The 15791-nt window shown below is 42.8% G+C and overlaps 1 protein-coding gene across 2 annotated transcripts in view; it reads left to right on the top strand.

Moving 5' to 3' along the window:
• LOC141145233 (NXPE family member 4-like) overlaps positions 1 to 15791 on the top strand; it is a 136119-nt gene that overhangs the window by 18255 nt on the left and 102073 nt on the right. The gene's annotated exons all lie outside the window — the stretch shown is intronic.

Genomic DNA, 15791 nt, shown 5'->3' on the forward strand with positions numbered 1-15791 from the left:
GTACAAAAGTACCCCTACCATTTCACAATAAAAAGTATCAAAAATGTTAAAAATTACAAGAGACAGTTTTTGACAATTCCTTTATTTCCCTGCCAGGTTGCGTGCTCAGATAAGGGTCTGGTATGGATTTTTGGGGGGACCTCACTCCATTTTTTTTTTTAATTTTGGAGCGGGGTTCCCCTTAACCACTTCAGCCCCCGGAAGGATTTACCCCCTTCCTGACCAGAGCACTTTTTACAATTTGGCACTGTGTCGCTTTAACTGCTAATTGCGCGGTCATGCAATGCTGTACCCAAACAAAATTTGTGTCCTTTTGTTCCCACAAATAGAGCTTTCTTTTGATGCTATTTGATCACCTCTGCAGTTTTTATTTTTTGCGCTATAAACGGAAAAAGACTGAAAATTTTGAAAAAAACGATATTTTCTACTTTTTGTTATAAAAAAATCCAATAAACTAAATTTTAGTCATACAGTCCAAAATGTATTCAGCCACATGTCTTTGGTAAAAAAAATTTCAATAAGCGTATATTTATTGGTTTGCGCAAAAGTTATAGCGTCTACAAACTAGGGTACATTTTCTGGAATTTACACAGCTTTTAGTTTATGACTGCCTATCTCATTTCTTGAGGTGCTAAAATGGCAGGGCAGTACAAAACCCCTCCAAATGACCACATTTTGGAAAGTAGACACCCCAAGGAAATTGCTGAGAGGCATGTTGAGCCCATTGAATATTATTTTTTTTTTGTCCCAAGTGATTGAATAATGACAAAAAAAAAAATTTACAAAAAGTTGTCACTAAATGATTTATTGCTCACACAGGCCATGGGCATATGTGGAATTGCACCAAGCACCGCCTTCAGGATTTCTAAGGGCGTAAATTTTTTATTTCACTCCTCACTACCTATCACAGTTTTGAAGGCCATAAAATGCCAGGACAGTTTAAACCCCCCCCAAATTACCCCATTTTAGAAAGTAGACACCCCCAGCTATTTGCTGAGAGGCATGTCGAGTCCATGGAATATTTTATATTTTGCCACAAGTTGCGGGAAAATTACAAACTTTTTTTTTTTTTTTTTGCACAAAGTTGTCACTAAATGATATATTGCTCAAACATGCCATGGGCATATGTGGAATTGCACCCCAAAATACATTCTGCTGCTTCTCCTGAGTATGGGGATACCACATGTATGGGACTTTTTGGGAGCCTAGCTGCGTACGGGGCCCCGAAAACCAAGCACCGCCTTCAGGATTTCTAAGGGCGTAAATTTTTGATTTCACTCCTCACTACCTATCACAGTTTCCAAGGCCATAAAATGCCAAGATGGCACAAAACCCCCCCAAATGACCCCATTTTGGAAAGTAGACACCCCAAGCTGAGAGGCATGGTGAGTATTTTGCAGCTCTCATTTTTTTTTGGAAATGAAGAAAGAAAAGAAAATTTTTTTTTTTCTTTTTTCAATTTTCAAAACTTTGTGACAAAAAGCGAGGTCTGCAAAATACTCACCATACCTCTCAGCAAATAGCTTTCCAAAATGGGGTCATTTGGGGTCACTGTGATAGGCAGTGAGGAGTGAAATTTTACACCCTTAGAAACCCTGAAGGCGGTGCTTGGTTTTTGGGGTCCCGTATGCGGCTAGGCTCCCAAAAAGTCTCACACATGTGGTATCCCCATACTCAGGAGAAGCAACAGAATGTATTTTGGGGTGTAATTTCACATATTCCCATGGCATGTTTGAGCAATATATCATTTAGTGACAACTTTGTGCAAAAAAAAAATGTGTCTTTTTCCTGCAACTTGTGTCACAATATAAAATATTCCATGGACTCGACATGTCTCTCAGCAAATAGCTTGGGGCGTCTACTTTCCAAAATGGGGTCATTTGGGGGGTTTTGAACTGTCCTGGCATTTTATGCACAACATTTAGAAGCTTATGTCACACATCACCCACTCTTCTAACCACTTGAAGACAAAGCCCTTTCTGACACTATTTGTTTACATGAAAAAAAAAATTTTTTTTGCAAGAAAATTACTTTGAACCCCCAAACATTATATATTTTTTTAAAGCAAAGACCCTACAGATTAAAATGGTGGGTGTTCCATTTTTTTCACACAGTATTTGCGCAGCGATTTTTCAAATGCATTTTTTGGGGAAAAAACACACTTTTTTTAATTCCAATGCACCAAAACACACTAAATTGCCCAAATGTTTGATGAAATAAAAAAGATGATCTTAGGCCGAGTACATGGATACCAAACATGACATACTTTAAAATTGTGCACAAACTACATACATTTTTAAAAGCCTTTAAAAGCCTTTACAGGTTACCACTTTATATTTACAGAGGAGGTCTACTGCTAAAATGACAGCCCTCGATCTGACCTTCGCGGTGATACCTCACATGCATGGTGCAATTGCTGTTTACATTTGACACCAGACCAACGCTTGCGTTCGCCTTTGCGCGAGAGCAGGGGAGACAGGGGTGCTTTTTTTTTTTTTATTATCTTATTTTTAAACTGTTCCTTTCATTTTTTTTTTTTTTTTTATCATTTTTTTTGTTATGTCAGGGAATGTAAATATCCCCTATGATAGCAATAGGTAGTGACAGGTATTTTTTTTTGAAAAAAATGGGGTCTATTAAACCCTAGATCTCTCCCCTGCCCTCAAAGCATCTGACCACACCAAGATCAGTGTGATAAAATGCTTTCCCAATTTCCCAATGGCTCTGTTTACATCCGGCAAAATCTAAGTCATGAAATGCTCGTAGCTTCCGGTTTCTTAGGCCATAGAGATGATTGGAGCCATTCTGGTCTCTGATCAGCTCTATGGTCAGCTGGCGGAATCACCGGCTGCATTCTCAGGTTCCCTGTTGGGACAGGAGAGCCAGAGAAAAACATGGAAGACGGTGAGAGGGGGGGACTTTCCCTCCCACTGCTTGTAAAAGCAGTCTAGAGGCTAATTAGCCACTAGGATTGGTTTTACATGAAAGCCGACCGCTGGCTGAAAAGAATGATACCAAGATGATACCTAAACCTGCAGGCATCATTCTGGTATAACCACTCAAAGTCCAGCAACATACCAGTACGTTGCTGGTCCTTGTTGGGCATATATTGTAATCTTTTTTTGCTCATGCAGCCTGTGGGAGATTGGAGATTGATTGGTGGGTATGCCCACCATTAGAATACCTCCCTTCATCCACCCACTTCTAATGATGGGCACACATGCGCCATTTATATATGCTGAAGCATGGGGGCATCCGCCCCAAAAGTTAGGAGCAAATCGCTCCTCCGCCCCTGCTGCCTCCATGCTTCGGCATATATCACCTCCGCTGGAGTCACGGCTTTATATATCGTGGGAACACACTCTGTTGCTGTCAAGATAAATAAATCTGCGCTGCAGCTGAATGGCGTACCTGAAAACAAAAAAATGGTTAACAATAAAACACAGTAAACAGTAAAGTATAAAAAATTGCATACCTGAAAAGCAAACATGATAAAACATAATAACAATAAAACATTGCAGAATAGAATACAGTAAAAAAGAGCAGAACAATAGAGAGAGAATAGAGAGAGAGAGAGAACAATAAAACGACAACTATTTTTGTTTTTTTTTATTTTATATATTTTTTTGTGGTTTTTTTTTTACACTTTTTTTGGAACTGTAACCGGTTCCAGGTTCGGGTCTCTCAAAATGCGATGGCATCTTCTGAGACCCTGTGAAAGTGTGCCTAGTCTGTGCAATGCTGTACCCTACGCTAATACTCAACTAGTGTATGGTAGCGTTCAAAACATTCACCAATGCAAAGACCAGGATTGTCAGGACAGGAGGGACAATAATAGAGGGTGTCACGCCTATATCCGCGCTTGCAGCAGACACGACATCTTTTTTGGGGGGGTTCGTTGGGTAGGGGTACTCGGGAGGAGAAAGAAAATGCCTCTCATGCAGCCAACTGCATTTGGTTGGGGATGTGAATAGGGGAAGTACGGGTGCTGCAGAAGTGGTGGGTTCCCAATTAAGATTGGCAAATGCAGCAGGAAGGGCATTATGGGCATGACGGGCCTGTGTTTGTCTTCTTGGTGGCAGCGGGACACTACTTGTGCTTGCCACCTCACCAGCTTGAACTGCACTTATGGGACTCGCCACGTCACCAAGTGTTACTGCAGTGCTGGTTTGACTAGGACCGGGGTGTACTAGGCTGCTGGTGCTTGCCAGTTCACCAAAACGCTACCAAAAAAACTGTTAGCGATCGCAGGGATCAGGCCTGACTCTGCGAAGGCTGCAGTTATGCGTTTAGTGTTTTGTAAGTGATAGTGATCGATCGATACTGCACTTGGGTGGGCTGGGCTGGGCTGGGCGGAGGGGCAAAACGCAGGTGCTAGCAGGTATCTGGACTGCATTTTTGGGAACCCTAAACTGCTGGGGACGCTAGTATAGATCTGATCGGATCAGATACTGATCCGTTCAGATACTATACCACTAAGGGAGGTGTATGCTGCGTGCGTGGGTGTTATCGCTACTGGCACTACAACAATTGTCCCCAACAGGAGGGGGACCAAGAAAAAGTGGGGCTCAAAGGAAAGGCAAACTGACTGAATATATGTAATCAAACAAGTGTTTATTGTGGTACACAGATAAAATACATGCAGATATGAGAGCATGAACCGATGATTACATAGCCCTAATAAAAATTGATCGGTAACTTAGACCCGATCAACACAATTGCACAGACGGGGGGGGACATAAAATATGTAGTCAAAGCCTGACCTACAAACAAACAAAACGTTCGAACATCTAGGCAATTGATGTCTGCACAACCTACTACAATGAGGAGTGTTCAGCTATGCTGAGTGAGGTTACAGAGCAGACATCAATCCCCCCGGGGGGGGCGGCTCAAAGCTAGGTTGTTGGGGAGGGAAAGAGGAGGGGGGGGGGAGTGGGGTGAAGAAGGTGTGGGAAAGGAGAGTGGGGTAGAGCAAAGGAGAGAGTAGAAAACCTTGGAACGGGGCATTGGTGTGGGCCCTGTAGTCAGGCACCAATCAACATGTAGATGGAGAGTAAATGGCCATGACTGTGTTAAGGTGGAGCTGGAGTAGCAAAAAGTCCAAAGATGTATAGCAGGATGCTTCAATGAGGGAGATGGTACCTTGAATCTAACCAGGTAAGTACTAGCAGGTATCTGGGCTGATCCTGCTAACACTGCGTTTTTGGGAACCCTAAACTGCTGGGGACGCTAGTATAGATCTGATCGGATTAGATATTGATCTGTTCAGATACAATACCACTAAGGGAGGTGTATGCTGCGTGCGTGGGTGTTAGTGGTACTGGCGCTAACCTGACGCTGCCTGGGGCGACGCAGACCCTATCTGACCCTAAAACCTAAGTTATATCACCGCCGGGCGATCAGGGGGCTAAACCTTTATTAGGTAATAAACCGCGGGTGCCCTGACACTATAAAAAAATAAACTAACTAACCAGCGTCACCCGTAACACTTATATGGTGATCACTGGTGAAAGGGATTAACTAGGGGGCAATCAAGGGGTTAAAACCTTTATTAGGTAGTATATGGGGGTCCCTGACGCTATAAAACGCTGACAGCGAACCTAAATATTTACCTTCCTAACTAGTGTCACCAGTGACACTAATACAGCGATCAAAAAAATGATCGCTTAGTGACACTGGCGACGGGGGGCGATCAAGGGGTTAAAACTTTATTAAGGGGGGTTAGGGGGGTACCCTAGACCTAAAGGGGGCTAACACTAACTGCCCTACCACTTCTAACTGTCACAAACTGACACCAATGCAGTAATCAGAAAAAAAACTGCTTGGTGTCACTGTGACATGGGGGAGGTGATTAGGGGGTGATCGGGGGTGTAAAGTATGCCTGGCTTGTTCTACTGTGTGTGTAGTGTTGGTGCACTTATTCGGATGTCTTCTCTACTCGGCGCCGGAACGGAAAATACCGAGCCAAGGAGCGATGACATCACTTCCTCTGCCGCTGTTTACTATACAGCAGCAGAGGAAGAATTTCATTCGTGGGGAACGATCGCGAGGGAGTGGCCACGAATGAGTGGTCTCCCCCTCTGCCTGTATCGCTCCCCTAACGAAGCGCCCCCAGCCCGCAGAAGGCAGATCACATACCAGGTACGTGATTTTGCCTGCCTGTGCCATTCTGCTGACGTATATTGTCGTTAGGCTGTCGGCAAGTGGTTAAAATCCATACCAGACCTGAAGGGTCTGGTGAAGATTTTGAGGGGGACCCCACGCCTGGTATGGAATTTAGGGGGACCCCTCACGTCATTTTTTTAAAAAATTTTGGTTCGGGGTTCCCCTGTGAGGAATTCCCATTCTGTTTTTATCAATGAACTTTTATGTGTATTGTCGGACCGGCAATTCATTAATAGCGCAAGTAGTTTTCAATTACTTTTTTTCCTTTGAAATGTCATTTTGCTGTCAGACTGTTCTAAACACGGGAAACATGTACCCCTTTACAGGCATACTATAGACACCCCCTAGGTACGAAATTTAAAGGAATATTACACTTTTATTGTTTCACTTTAAGCATTATTAAAATCACTGCTCCTGGAAAAACAGCCCTTTTTAAAACTTTTTTTTGCATTGATCCATGTACCATGGGGCAGGATCCAGGTCCCCAAACACTTTTCATGACAATAACTTGCATATAAGCCTTTAAAATTAGCACTTTTGATTATTCATGTTCGTGTCCCATGGACTTTAACAGTGTTCGCGTGTTCAAACAAATTTTTTGCCTGTTCGCATGTTCTGGTGCGAACCAAACAGGGGGGTGTTCGGCTCATCCCTAGTTCCATCCTCCTCGATGCTAGCCAAGCACAGTGCTTTAGCTGACCCGTGAGTATAGATCTCTTTCTCCCCATGAGGTCTTTAAAGGGGTAGAACATATTTACTAATACTACATATTTATTTATATTTACAGTTTACGTCTGTACCCAACTCATGATAAATGGCATATAGCCATGAAATGCGTCGAGTTTCCATGGGGTTCTCAGTCAAGTCTGGCTCATTACCTATTCACTGGCCCATATATATCTTTTATACATCTAAAATTCATTGAGTACTATATACCTATTAATGTGTATGTGTACCTATCTTATAGCAGCTCTTTTTCATATGGTGTACCAATGCCTGCCAATATGAAATACCTTGTATTGCATTTATCAATATTTACTATCTCTTATGTGTTGCCAAGCTGACGTATATGTATCCAATATGTTTATGCCATGTCTGCATGTACATAAATGAAAATACTTTTTTACTATTGTTACAAATACCATGTGTGCATGTATATATATGAAAATACTTTTTTTTACTGTTGTTACAAATAGAAAATGTTTACTAAATACTCTACCTCCACAAGTCAATTGCCTCATTTAAAGTCCCACATTCCCTTCTTATGTACTTGTGGATCTTTTGGGGCTGTGTCACTACCACCTCCATTATGAACATGAGATCCCACATGCTCCTTTATATACACAGAGCTGAAGAAATTATTTAATAAATTTGCCTTCTCTTTGTCCCCAGTCACCCACTCTAGATTATTTTGTAAAGGGTCTACATGCTCAGACATGACCTTTTTACTATTAATATATTTAAATAATTTTTTTGCGGTCTGTTCTACTATCTTTTGCAATCTGTCGTTCGTTTTGAATTTTTGCGTCTTTGATTTCTTTTTTACAGATTCTGTTATATTCTGTGTAACATTTAAACGATGATAGCGTTCCTTCATTTTTATATTTTTTATATATTTTTAGGTTTTATTTTTAGCCTTTTAAACGTAATGCCCATGGGAATATACTTTGCATTGAGTTTACATACAGTCACTTTGAAGAATTCCCATTTCTGTTATGTGTCCATTGATGCCAATATTCCCTCCAAGTCTAAGTCCTGAAGAGCAGCCCTCATCCTTGGAAAATTTTCTCTCTTAAAGTAGTGTTTTTATCTTACCCGTTTGTGTTTGTTGCTTACCGCTAACATTAAATGAAATCATGTTTTTAGATTACAAGCACAGCTTCATTCCGAGCCGAATAAAAAGGGGTGTCCTGCAGATCGCGAATACACAAGTGTGCGCTATTTGCACAATATGTTGCTGTTTGTAACCTCCCCCTTACCTCGATTACGAATATAACCCGAATACTACGTGATTTTGGTAGGGTATCTGGGCTTAGGGTAAACGAGATAAAGTCCTCTTCTATAAGCATTATTATTCCTTCATCATTGAATTCGCACCTTCAAGATTCTCTCCCTTTTCAATGGCACTCGGATGCCCTCCCATATCTTAGAGTTAATCTTTCTCCCTCTTATGCATCGTTATATGCGGCTAATTATCCTTCATGCTATAAACGTTTGAAGAGGTTTCTTTCTAGTTGGGCCCTTTATGACCTCTCTTGACTGGGTAGAATCCACGCCGTCAAAATGACCCTATTACCTAAACTCCTTTATTTGTTTCGGTCCCTGCCGGTTGCTGTTTTTAGGATGAATCTCCAACCAAAGTGTTTAAATTTATCTGGGGTTCCAAGGGTCCTAGATTGGCTTGCGCCACTTTGTATACACCTAGATCCAAAGGAGGTTTAGGTGTTCCTGATTTCTACGTGTATTACAAGGCAGCACAATTGATGCAATTATCCATTGTTTATTCCCGCCACGGGAGACCGGACTGGGTACAGTTGGGGCGGCAGGCCCTTTCGTCCTATACAATTGGTTACTTATTATGGCGTCCTCTTAAAGATAGACCTTTACTTCAGTCACCTACACTATCTCATTCTTTGACTCTCTGGGACTGATTGAAGCTCAATCCTCTGTTGATTTCTGAATATGCCCCATTGGCACACATATTTCATAATACCGATTTTATTCCAGGTATAGATATTAAGGCATTTAAATGGTGGACAGACAAAGGCCTGTACCGCATCGGTCACTATTTCACTCACCGCGGGTCATTCACCTTATCTCATTGCCGTTCAGTCTTAGAAATGCCCTCTTCTGAGACATTCCGTTTTTCTACAATATCCCACTTTTTACAATCTATCGGGCCCTCTGGAGAACCCCCCTCAGTGACAGATTATGAACAATGATGTACTAATGACCAGGGTACAAGAGGTGGTATAGCTATGGTGTATAGGTCGCTGCTCACCCTGGTTCAGAAACAGCCATACATGCTGGCTTGGGAAAGGGACCTCAATGTCGAGGTTGATCTGGTCTCCTGGTCATCTAGACTCCAGATCTCCTACAAGGGGATCATGAATGTTTCACTGATAGAAGCTAGTCTTAAAGTTATGACCAGATGGTATTTGGTCCCTGCTCACCTATCCGGGATGTATGCTACGACTCCCACAGAATGTTTTCACAATTGCAAACTAACAGGTTCTATATTGCATATATGATGGGAGTGTCCTTGGCTTGGGGATTTTTGGAATAGGGTGTTTTCGATACTCCGTAAGTTGACTGGGTTGTCTATTGACCAACAGCCCAGTTTGGCGCTGCTGAGAGCCCTTGCACACTGGGGCAGGGGGCGGCGTCGGCGGTAAAACGCAGCTATTATTAGCGGCGTTTTACCGTCGGTATGCGGCCGCTAGCGGGGTGGTTTTACCCCCCGCTAGCGGCCGAGAAAGGGTTAAATACCACCGCAAAGCGCCTCTGCAGAGGCGCTTTGCCGGCGGTATAGCCGCGCCGTCCCATTGATTTCAATGGGCAGGAGCGGTAAAGGAGCGGTATACACACCGCTCCTTCACCGCTCCGAAGATGCTGCTGGCAGGACTTTTTTTACCGTCCTGCCAGCGCATCGCTCCAGTTTGCAAGCCCTCGGGGCTTTCACACTGGAATACAAGCAGCGGCACTTTCGGGGCGGTTTGCAGGCGCTATTATTAGCGCAATAGCGCCCGCAAACCGCCCCAGTGTGCAAGGGCTCTTAATGATTTCCCACCTGGGTGGCCTCTTTCACTAAATCACCTGGTGTACTTTCTTTTTCTAGCTGCTAAGACTGTTGTAGCTGGAGCATGGAAGACACCCTCAGTGTCCTTTAGAAGGTTGAAGCATAAAGTATCGTGGATTATGATTCATGAAAAGTTTCAAGTATTATTAATGACCGTCACTTTCTCTTTGAAAGTACTTGGGAACCTTGGGCAACGTATATCCATATTCCTTCTCAGACTACTAATGTAGTAGAGTCCCTGAGCACATAATTGCCAGGGATTAGCTTTCTGTTCAGGTCGAACATGAGTTCAACTCGAACATTGGCTGTTTGCCCGTTCGTCGAAAACTGAACATTATGGGCCGTTCGCGCCAAATTCAAGTGGCGCGTAACGGCCTATAATGCACTGCGGGAGCACAGTGCATTGCTGTATGATGATTGGCCAGAGCATGCACCATGACCTGCATGCTTTGCACAATCACAGCGCCCTCAGCTAAGACAGCCATAATTGGCCAAAGGCAGGGTCCCTTTCGCCAATCATGGCTCAGGGGGACTAAGTCCATGCCCCACACTTTATAAGGCCGCCTGCACGTCGGCCTTGTGTAGTGTGCTTTTGGCGTGGACGGAGAGAGAGTCTCATTTAGATTGAGAAGGCAGGCAAGCAGATTATTCAGTTAGCTGCAGTGGATTTAATACATATATACAGATAGTCTCGTATATACAGCGGGGACAGAATGTATTCAGACCCCCTTAAATTTTTCACTCTTTGTTATATTGCTGCCATTTGCTAAAATCATTTAAGGTAATTTTTTTTCCTCATTAATGTACACACAGCACCCCATATTGACAGAAAAACACAGAATTGTTGACATTTTTGCAGATTTATTAAAACAGAAAAACTGAAATATCACGTGGTCCTAAGTATTCAGACCCTTTGCCCAGTATTTAGTAGAAGCACCCTTTTGATCTAATACAGCCATGAGTCTTTTTGGGAAAGATGCAACAAGTTTTTCACACCTGGATTTGGGGATCCTCTGCCATTCCTCCTTGCAGATCCTCTCCAGTTTTGTCAGGTTGGATGATAAACATTGGGGGACAGCCATTTTTAGGTCTCTCCGGAGATGCTCAATGGGGTTTAAGTCAGGGCTCTGGCTGGGCCAATCAAGAACAGTCACGGAGTTGTTGTGAAGCCACTCCTTCATTATTTTAGCTGAGTGCTTAGGGTCATTGTCCTTTTGGAAGGTAAACCGTTGGCCCAGTCTGAGGTCCTGAGCACTTTGGAGAAGGTTTTTGTCCAGGATATCCATGTACTTGGCCACATTCATCTTTCCCTCGATTGCCACCAGTTGTCCTGTCTCTGCAGATGAAAAACACCCCCACAGCATGATGCTGCCACCACCATGCTTCACTGTTGGGACTGTATTGGACAGGTGATGAGCAGTGCCTGGTTTTATCCATACATACTGCTTAGAATTAAGGCCAAAAAGTTCTATCTTGGTCTCATCAGACCAAAGAATCTTATTGCTCATCATCTTGGAGTCCTTTAGGTGTTTTTTTTAGCAAACTCCATGCAGGCTTTCATGTGTCTTGCACTGAGGAGAGGCTTCCGTCGGGCCACTCTACCATAGAGCCCCGATTGGTGGAGGGCTGCAGTGATGGTTGACTTTCTACAACTTTCTCCCATCTCCCGACTGCATCTCTGGAGCTCAGCCACAGTGATCTTTGGGTTCTTCTTTACCTCTCTCACCAAGGCTCTTCTCCCCCGATAGCTTAGTTTGGCCGGATGGCCAACTCTAGGAAGGGTTTTGGTCATCCCAAACGTCTTCCATTTAAGGATTATGGAGGCCACTGTACTCTTAGGAACCTTAAGTGCAGCAGAAAAATTTTTGTAACCTTGGCCAGATCTGTGCCTTGCCACAATTCTGTCTCTGAGCTCTTCAGGCAGTTCCTTTGACCTCTTGATTCTCATTTGCTCTGACATGCACTGTGAGCTGTAAGGTCTTATATAGACAGGTGTGTGGCTTTCCTAATCAAGTCCAATCAGTATAATCAAACACAGCTGGACTCAAATGAAGGTGTAGAACCATCTCAAAGATGATCAGAAGAAATGGACAGCACCTGAGTTAAATATATGAGTGTCACAGCAAAGGGTCTGAATACTTAGGACTGTGTGATATTTCAGTTTTTCTTTTTTAATAAATCTGAAAAAATGTCAACAATTCTATGTTTTCTGTCAATATGGGGTGCTGTGTGTACATTAATGAGGGAAAAAATGAACTTAAATGATTTTAGCAAATGGCTGCAATATAACAAAGAGTGAAAAATTTAAGGGGGTCTGAATACTTTCCGTCCCCACTGTATATCCACTGCATATAGTTTAGCTATTTCTCACTGCAGGTGTACTGTTTCTAATATACTTCTGGCAATCAGGTTATTTAGTTAGCTACAGTGTATTTAATATATATATATACAGATAGTCTCATATATCTAATGTTGTAAAGCGCTGCGTAAACTGTTGGCGCTATATAAATCCTCTATAATAATAAAAATATATATATATATATATATATTCATTGCATACAGTTTAGCTATATCTCACCGCAGGCCATTCCTGGCATACTGTTTCTAATATACTTCTGGCAGGCAGGTTATTCAGTTAGCTGCAGTGTATTTAATATATATACATACAGATAGTCTTGTGTGTATATATATATATATATATATATATATATATATATATATATTCACATCACTGCATACAGTTTAGCTATTACTCACTGCAGGCCAGTCCTGGCGTACTGATTCTAATATACTTCTGGCCAGCAGGTGATTCAGTTAGCTGCAGTGTATTTAATATATATATATTTTGAAAGTAAAAAATTAATTACATTTGTATACCCTCAATTTAATTTGAGTGTTTTTACTGAAATTTTGCGGTAATATCAAGTGAACTAAAAAATCAGAAATACCACTATTTTATTCTCTAGGGTGTCTGCTTTTTAGAAAATATATAATATAATGTTTTATATATATGTAATCTTCAGGTCTAAAATGTTTTTTAACATGTGTGCAAAAAAATGCAAAAATGGCTTTGGCAGTGAAAGGGTTAATCATCTTATGATTAACGTGTGATCATCTATCAACTTTACCATGCATACCTGCCAGGGCTTGCACCTGTGTATACTGACATTTATGTGCAACCTGCTGCCACTAGAGAATAAGGTTGGTGTGGACATGAGGGCACTAAGAGTGGAGCTATGCTTATGACTGGTTTGTGGTCTTTAAGTGGAGGAACCAAATGGATAGATGGATCAGTAGAGTATACCTATTCAGATAGATAGTTATCCTAGGTTCACAATATAGCGTTTGGGTGGACACAGCAAGCCCATTCATCTCAATGGCCTGCCATGCCTGTGTTTCCAACAGAAAAAGGTACATTTTGACAATGCGATTTCCCTGTGGTTGGTCCACCTGCAGACCCACTGCGATTTTACATGTGTGGAGGTGCCATTCAGAATGAATGGTAGCACCGCGCATTTTCACACAGCAGCACATTTTCACTGCATGTGGTTGCAGGAATTGCTACGATTCACGCACCTGTAGGCAAATGCATAGGTGTAAACAAAGCCTGATGCTAGTTTCACACCTATGGTTTTCCAAGTGCATTTTGTAGAAACACACTACAGTCCCTGTAACATGGTTTCCTATGGCATAGGTGTGTGCAGCCTATTGCATTAGGGTGTGCACCCTAAAGCTCAAACACACGTGTGTGTGTCTACATATATATGACCCTGGCACATCGATCTCCCTGCCAGCACAGTGAAAGAGCAGTGTGCAAACATTTCTCTTATGGCAGAACCGGTAAGAGGGAGATCTTTCCCATCTTCCTGCCGGCACACAGAGCGATAATGCTAATGCGAATGGGGTGATTAGGATGTTCCCAGGATCACTCAGCACACCCTGTGTGCATACCTATGCCTATGGGACATGTTTACAACTATGCGTTTTTCAGCCGCTGCATTTTTTAAAAGGGTCAGGGACTTTTTTCCCTCAGCAGATTGCGTTTTGCGAGGAAATGCATGTTGCATTTTGATGCATTTTTGCATGCACTTTTTGTGTCTAATAGGAAAGGCTCCTTAAACTGTGAATAGCCGGTTAAGGAGTGGGCAACCGCCATGTCTTTAACAACCAATGACTCAGCTGAATGTAAACAAAACAATACTGGCATAAAAAAAAACTCTGTGGGCTCCCAATCCATACCAGGCCCTTCAGGTCTGGTACAGAATTTAAGGGGAACCCCATGTCAAAATTGAAAAAAAAAGTGCAGACCAGCAGCAAGTACCCCCTTCCTGAACCATACCAGGCCACATGCCCTTAACATGGGTGGGGGTGCTTTAGGGCAGGGGGGCTTGGCCCCCCCAAAGCACCTTGTCCACATGTTGATGAGGACAAGGGCCTCTTCCCCCACAACCCTGGCCTGGTGGTAGTAGGAGTGCAGGGGGTGACTTATCGGAATCTGGAAGCCCCCTTTAACAAAGGGGCCCCCAGATTCTGCCCTCCCACCTTGTGAATGAGTAGGGGTACATAGTAGTGTAAAAAAACACAAGATGTAGTTTGACCTTTGAGTCCTTTGTTAAAAAACAAATAAAAAAAAAAATGTTCCCTCGTGTAGATCCATCGTCAATTCACGATGCCCGCCACTACCGATGACCCAAATGTGTGAATGAGATGGGGTAGTATGTACATACTCATTCACATGGGGGGTGGATAGCGGGGATCTGGGGATCCCCTGGTTAAAGGGGGCTTCCCAATTCCAATAAAGCATCCCACAACCACCAAGCCAGGGGGGGTTGTGGGAAAGAGGCCACTTCCTTACCAACATGGGGACAAGGTGCTTTGGGGGGGGGTCTGTACTAGACCTAAAGGGCCTGGCATGGATTGGGGGGCCCCCACGCATTTTTTATAAAAGTTTTTTAATGCCATTATTCCTTTGTTTACATTCAGCTGTCAGCGGGGAATCCTGCAGTCAGCTGATGAGTCATTAGCTGTCAAAGCGGAGCTCCAGGCTGTAAAAAAAAATTAAAAGTCATCAGCTACAAATACTGTAGCTGCTGACTCTTAATATAAGGACACTTACCTGTAAAGGGAGCCAACAATGTCCACACCGAAGCCAACCTGTCCATCAGCTTTCGGTGCAGGCGCCGGTAGCCTTACTAAGGAAAACAGAAAGTGAAGCCTTGAGGCGTCACAGCCTGTTTCCTTCTGCGCACACGTCTGTCTTCTGGGACCAGTGTGTGTCTCCCAGAAGGCATCGGGGGGAAGGAGGGGGGGCCGTAAATGACGGCGCACTTACACGGAAGTGGGATCGGGTACCTGTGCTTGATAGATATCTGAAAGATGCCAAATGTGGCACTGCTCCTCAAGAGCTGGCTATTCAGTTTGTTAAGGAGCCTTTCCTATTAGAAAAAAAAAAACAAAAAAAAAACGCGTGAAAAACACATGCAAATTCGCATAAAAAAACGTGTGTTCAAAAAAGCGAAACGCACCGCAAAGCATGCCGGAAAACCACATCAACCGCCTAGATGTGAACTTAGTCTTATAGAACAGCAAACAATTCTCAGACCACACTCTAACTAAAGCTACAAAATGCATGAATAACAACTCCAATAATAGCTGATAAAGATAAAGAAAAGTAAATTTGGTCATACGTAATTGAGATTAAGAGGAAAACAGAGGTGTTGTATTTTTGGCATATGCCCCCACCTTTTCAGCCTTGTTAAATAAAAAACATTTACAGTATGTTACCAAACTTCCTAACAATGTTCCGTCCCTAAGAATAAGGTGCCAT

The sequence above is a fragment of the Aquarana catesbeiana genome, linkage group LG05 (assembly GCF_042186555.1).
Source record: "Aquarana catesbeiana isolate 2022-GZ linkage group LG05, ASM4218655v1, whole genome shotgun sequence".
Lineage (NCBI taxonomy): Eukaryota > Metazoa > Chordata > Amphibia > Anura > Ranidae > Aquarana > Aquarana catesbeiana.